The sequence below is a fragment of the Sorghum bicolor genome, chromosome 10 (genome assembly GCF_000003195.3).
Source record: "Sorghum bicolor cultivar BTx623 chromosome 10, Sorghum_bicolor_NCBIv3, whole genome shotgun sequence".
Taxonomy (NCBI): domain Eukaryota; kingdom Viridiplantae; phylum Streptophyta; class Magnoliopsida; order Poales; family Poaceae; genus Sorghum; species Sorghum bicolor.
In genome coordinates, this window is record NC_012879.2 from 18,001,970 (window position 1) to 18,008,772 (window position 6,803).

Genomic DNA, 6,803 nt, shown 5'->3' on the forward strand with positions numbered 1-6,803 from the left:
GTCCACCACCAAAGTGCATGTGTTTTAGCTTTTCACAAACATTTTCATCAAAGGAGTTAAGTTAGCACTTTACTAGATCCTAATGCATATGCTCAAGATATGGACCTAGTAGCACTTGATTCGATAGATGACCGTGATTTCCCCTCTTGATAGTCGGCTATCTATCCTAAACCCAGTCAATTACTTCGCTATACTGATGTATTATTGTAGCTAGTAAATTCAGCAGCTAGAAAGAAGACCATCGGCTATAAAAGGATTATGCCAGAAAAGTTTTGATACTTAGAGATAAATCCACATGCAAGAAAGGTGATCGGCTCCACGTGCAGCTGTATGTCACGGAGGGCAAGTAACCAAAAGAGTACAGGTTAATCACGCATGTGTGGGTTATATTTGCGTGGACAAGTCAGAGGAGGAAACTTCATTAGCAAGGATTCTATACAAGGGAAACTAGAGTCCGTATATCTTTATAATTAGACAGGTCTGTTTAGATATTTCTTTTTATACAAATATTGTTTAGTCAAGTTTGATTAGGATTGTGGGTCAGCTCAGGGTATAAATATAAGCCCCGGCTGTTGTATCGAGTTATCTCCACAGATCAATACAATCTATCTTATGAGTACCTTTACATTATTGCATGTACTTTACCAGCACTAGGAGTAGGATTAATGTAGTTCCTCGACGAGTTTCTTCATGCAAGCTGGGCTGCATCGCTTCAGTTCGATCTCTGGCAGGCTATAAGTTCCCCGTCTATCGAGCATGTTCTGGGCTTTGGCTTCTGGGCGCATCGCTGTCGCCTCGTCCAGATTTGTTCGCAAGTTATCGAGTATCATGGATCTTTGACTTATGGCACATTCCTTTTGTTTGGATTCGCGGCTGGTATGGTCAAGATCATCATCTCGCTAAGTGTTTTCAGACTGTGACTTTCGGGCGCATCGCTGTCGTCACACCTAGAGATACTGGTGGTGATACTGGCCTAGATCCCATCGGTCTGTGACTCTGGTCATGGTGGAACGAGAACCCATCGGCACCCCGTCTCCTATCGGCCGTCGAGCCGATAGCCTGCATCGGCTAATGTTTCGGCCGATCGCCTGTGCTTCACGAAGATCATCTATACCTTGTCAGTTGAATGGTCAAACTGACTGGCACGCCCGCGCACACCGCGCCGATATGGATCTTGCACTGGAGCTAAGCAGATATCCCAGGTCCTCTTGTGCTAATGTGGAGTCCACCGCAAAAATCGGCAGAATTTTGCGTCAACACAAAATGGCACACCCAGTGAGACCGATTATTTATCTGAGCCAACAAGGGATGGACTGATGATGCCTTGGTCAATTGGGTGAAATAATATTCAGAGCCAAAGAAATTTCGATGGGACAGCGTCAACATCATTGTTCTGTACTATCAATTTATATGGCCGACAAATGAGTTTCATTGGCCTTGGCTGCTGTTTTGGTCAATTATATCGAAAGCTTTATTTGTTGCCGATATGATTCTCTAGGAAGTGGGAGCAGATCTCTTGAAATCGCTCATCGGTTATTTAATTTATTTCCCATACTATTATGTGGTCCATGGAGGATAATGGTTAGCATCGGTTGTGATTTGAGGGTATTGGCATGTGGAAGTATAACAACCGATGGTCACTAAGGAGACAATCTAGTAGCTAGCCGATGGAAACAATATGGTAGGTATTCGACATCATGGGTGTCAATAGTATGAAGGCCGAAGCAGCAATTATCTTGCACATGACGCTGTCGGCGATACAATATCCAGGTGGTCCTTTGAAAATACAAGGAGCTGATATGGTTGCAGCCGATAGAAAACTAATAAAACCGATGGTCTCGTTCTGGCATCAGCCGATGCGGCCAATCGGCCGATTTGAAGTGAGATCGGCCAGTCGGCCGATTTAGAGTCAGCCGATGCAGCGGCTGATGACCATGAGGGAGACGACCTATCTAGAGGTGGTCGATGGACAGCCAATTATACACAATAGCCGATGATTAAGCACTCCCAATGAACATTCTTAAGTGATAATCAGCCGATGATTATTAAAATATGGTTGGCATTATTTCCTTTGGCTTTGGATTATCTCCTACAACTAAAAAGAACAAAAGTAAAACCACCCAGATGGTGCGAATTTTTTTGGGTCGCTCCCGCTCCCCTCTAGGTGCGAAACAACCGATGTCGTAGGAGGTGGAAGGGTGAAAATTGAAATAAAAAACAAAAAAGGATTCCTGATGCAAATTTACGATAGAGAATAATATATAATCAGAGATGTGGAAGGGTGCAAAATAAAATAAAGAAAAATAAAGGATTCCTGATATAAAATTTCATCAACGTAGCACTCGATCGATTCCTCCACTGCAACCGCGGCTTCCTTCTTCCTGCGAGTCGACGCCCTACAAGGAAAGCCAACACAATCAACACAATCACAACCTGTCAATCGATCCTTTCCCGGTCCTCGACGCCTCCAGCATCGCCCTTGCCCTTGCCCTGCAATCCGCCCTACCTCGGGACCATTGCCCGGCCTCCTGCTCCTCGCAGCGCCGTGCCTCCCCTAGACCCTCGACGTCCCCTTGATTGTCCGTGACCTCGGTTGCTGGCAGGTCAAATCCCGATGTCCAGACGCCGTTGCTGAGGGCAGCAGCACATCGATCGCGGCCTCCCTTGCTGAGGGCAGCAGCACATCCATCCATCATTCAGGTTAACAAAATCTTCTGCGTGCGTGAGTTTCCTGTGTGTGTGCGTGACCAAAGGACTTGTGCTTGACGTCCCCTTGATGCACCGTGACCTCGGTTGCTGACAGGTTAAAGCCCGACGTCCAGCCGCCGTTGCTGAGGGCAGCAGCACATCGATCGCGGCCTCCCTTGCTGAGGGCAGCAGCACATCGAGGACGCGAACCGAAGTCGTCGTTCAAGCGCCGCGGCTCTGACACCGGATACGTCATCCATCATTCAGGTTAACAAATTCTCCTGAACAACACTTATGTTTAAGAAATGATTGCACTGGAAATTACCTTTAAAGCATATAATGTCCGCACCCACTTATGTTCACTAACTGAACAACACCACCACTTTATTTGCCAATGACTTGAATCATCTCAAGATCATCCATTGATAATTACACATCTTCCACCTTTAGGTTTGTTGATTGCTGAGAAAAGGTACAATACAAATTTAGAAACCACCTGAACCGTTAACAAACAATAAAGATCAGTATATGTTTAGAAACCACCTGAGATGATTTAGTACTCCAAACATCAAAGTGAAGGAAAAAAAGGGAAGATGTGCTTTATGAACCTTAAGTTCAATTCCCTGATATCTGATTACAGGAGCAAGACAACTAAAAAAAGATTTGTGTTTTTGTAGGTGCCACTGTTCCATCACTATTTATATCAGATCGAAATGAAAAAGAGCTTTCCCAAAACGCAATCGAATAGCATTTCAGACCTTCAATCACTAAAGTTGATGGACAGTTTAAACTATTACACACATGTTGCAGAAAACAACTTCTGATACCCAATGCAGAAACATTTGACAATTTTGACACATTGCTGCAGAAAACCTATGACCTTCTAGCCAGAACCATATATATATTTTTATATAAGGATGAAAACCTATGCTTTTTAGAAAGCAATGTAACAGAGCAGCGACTGGGGTTACCAGTTCAAAGAAAAGCCTCACAGAAAAATGAGTGGAAAATACTCAGAAATACTGTCGACATGTTGACAGAAATCTAAGATAAAAATGTTAGATGGATTAGAACTATCCACAACAAGTCAAACAGCAACAGAGTACTTGTCTAATCATATCACAATTTCAAAACTATTGAAGATGAAGAAAAATCGCCCCTATCTTACCATCAAGTAGGGATCCTCTGGGAGGCGCCTCCCCTCCCTGAGACACCCTGTGAACCAGCAGTGGCTCACGAAATGAGTCCCCAGCTTCCTCGTGATGTCATACTTCTTCCCCTCGAGCCTCCAGCACACCTGCCCACAAGTAGCACTTATCAACCAATTACAACAACTAAAGCAAGAAGAAAACATTTGTTTGGACATATGGTCACAAAGTAAATATATGTTCGGAACACACACTAGGGAGCTCAAGAACATTACATGCAGTAGTGATCACTGTTGGGGCTGCTTCCATGGTATTAGAAACTAGGCATGGTGTTGCCGTGCCCCTGCTGTGGCCTATGAGTGGGACCATCAGTGTGGACTGTGGAGCAGTTAAATGAATAGAAACTTAAGAGCATACTTCCTGACTTATCATGTCCATCTCCTACAACCAATAGTAGCACATTTTAAAGCTTATTGAGAAATGTATATATCAGGAAGATAAACACAATAAATTCTATAAGGACAAAAGGTGCTATATGTCATGAAGTGCAAAGCAACCTCCATGTTAGGGAACAAAGATTGTATTTGTACATTAGCAACCTGCATGTCAGGGAACAAAGATTATCTTGCCACATTGGCAATCTGCATTTTATACCCTTCGCTTGGTTGCAGGTTACCATCCCCCCCCCCCCCCTAAGCCTATGATAAATGAGCATATATATGTAACAATACAAAGATGATTAAAACATTTGGGAAAAAATATCAAAACTAATATGTGAACTGATTACTGGACTCAGGGTTAAACTTGCACTCTGATCAATATTAGAAGCACTAGAACAACATAAAAATATTTGCACAATGAGACTGATAAAGAATACCAAGTTTCTCTACCATGAATGATTGATCCTTAGGCTATGGAATTATCAAATATCTCTCTTGGAAACAACATAGTATGAGCCATCTTACAGTGACAATTTTTTTCACAAATGTTTATTTTAGTTCGCTAATCAGTGAACCATTTGTACTAAATTAGGAACAAAGCAAACACATTTCTCGGTCCAAACATCCGAACCAAAATCATAAATAAATAAATAAATTTAAGGCAAACACAAGGTCATGGAATAGGCACTCCAAAATAGGTATTGGTGTACGCACATTCATAATCATAACCTAAACTCGCTACTTGATCTGTAATATATTGACGTCTTAAGTCAAAACTAATCAGAAGCTAAAATTTCTATAAACAGCAACCCCAAAAAGTATAAATAGAACAAAGCCAGGATAACATGAGAGACAGGATAAAATCTAGAAGCTTCACGACTGTGCACTCTTAGTTAAGATCTACAAGCATGTAGGCGCAAATAGATAATATCATATGCCCACATACCACAACATTCCTAACAAATCCAAAGATGTAAAGCACATTCTATACCTTAACTTCCTCAAGAAGCTTCTTCTCCCACATGTACAACTTTTGTAGTGTTGAGGTGAGGTTGCCGGATCCCATCGCCTTGTCCTCTTAAAACACAGAAACTCCTCCATTGTCGGTATACCACAAACCATCATTGCAGAGACTAAATGACCAATTGTTTCAAATTAGCATTTGTATTGCTAAGTGTGCAGTAAGACTAAAAAGTACTATTGCAAATGTGAAATAAGCTTTACCAACCTTTGAAATTGAAGTCTTCTGGTAGTAAGGCATATTTACAACCACTAGCATCTTGAATACCTCACCGGCTCATTGGGAGGCATGGCCGGTGGAGAGCGACAGTGGCGACGCCCGAGGAGTAGTGGAGCGACATCGGGTCGCCACGCCCGCGCAGAGATGAGCACCGCCGGCGAGCCGCCGTGTTGCTGCACAAGGAGGAGCGGAGGGATGCCGGGACGGGAGATCCTTGTTCGCAAGCTCCGAGGAGGCAGCTCCGCCGAGTCCCCGTGGCGTGGAGCAGCGGATGGTGGGGAAGAAGTAGCTGACGGTAGGGGAAAAGAGATAAGGTAGAGAGAGGAGAGAAAGGAAGGGGAAACGGATATAAAAGAAAAAAGAAAAATATATAGGTATTATACGTGTTTCACTCTTTCTAGCTTGGTCTAGCCATCAGCACTAGGGACGAGCTTGCTGCTCGAACCTGCCACACGACTGCCATGGCAAGGGGAGGAGATTGACGGCGATGTGGGCGCTTGATGCCTTGACCGCATCATCGGCGTGGGGATCTCGTCGGTCGCCTGGAAGAGGGGAGAGAGGCGCTCGTCGGAGGGGCCATGAGACCTGCCGTCGCAGGGACACGCAACCCCGCTCGCTGGCCACGGACGTGCTCATCCAAGAGCCACGTGACGTGCTCTCATGTCGTTGCTCCAATGTGCCAGATCTCCTCTGTGCTAATCAGCTCGCTTGCGCAAAGGAAGAGGTCGGGTGTAGCAGGAGCTCGATTAAGTCATGGGGATGGATTCCAGCGAGGGCTATGCTTGGGTGGTGTTTGACCGTCTATTCCGGCGAGGGCTATGCGGCCATGGTACATGAAAATCATGCGAGCCAAGAAGGGGATCGGGCAGGCAATGGCTTGGCGAGCTGAGAGGAAAGGACACTGCTTACAGAATGAGAATGAGGGCATTGGTCGATGTTCAAAATGGCCAAAAACCTCGGTCTTATTGCGGCCCGAGATTAAAGACCCTTTTAACACCGGTTTGTAATAAGAACCGGTGCTAAAGGGTAGCACCGGTTCGTATTACAAACCGGTGCTTCCCCTTTAGCACCGGTCAGCGCCACGGGCCGAGGCAAACCCTTTAGCACCGGTTTGTAACAAACCGGTAACAAACCGGTGCTAAAGGTGACTCTTTAGCACCAGTTTTTGCCCTGAACAGGTGCTAAAGGTCGGGTTTATAGACCGGCTCCCTCCTCCCTTCTGCCTATTTGAAACCGAGAGGACCATTGTTGTTCTTGGAGCTTCTTCTTGCTTGTTCTTCATTTGTT

At 44.7% G+C, this 6,803-nt stretch overlaps 1 long non-coding RNA gene across 5 annotated transcripts; it reads right to left on the bottom strand.

Annotated features, from left to right (window-relative positions):
- On the bottom strand, positions 2,021-6,399 carry LOC8072857. Of its 5 annotated transcripts, none has more exons than XR_002448700.1 (7): positions 5,900-6,399; positions 5,505-5,805; positions 5,268-5,409; positions 4,112-4,277; positions 3,857-3,985; positions 3,014-3,150; positions 2,021-2,925 (listed from the first exon to the last, which is right to left on the bottom strand). It is a non-coding gene; the product is annotated as an uncharacterized LOC8072857 (long non-coding RNA). The 5 variants fall into 5 exon arrangements; XR_002448702.1 differs by having other exon boundaries at positions 2,021-2,396; positions 2,507-2,925; positions 5,505-6,398; XR_002448703.1 differs by having other exon boundaries at positions 4,112-4,189; positions 5,505-6,399.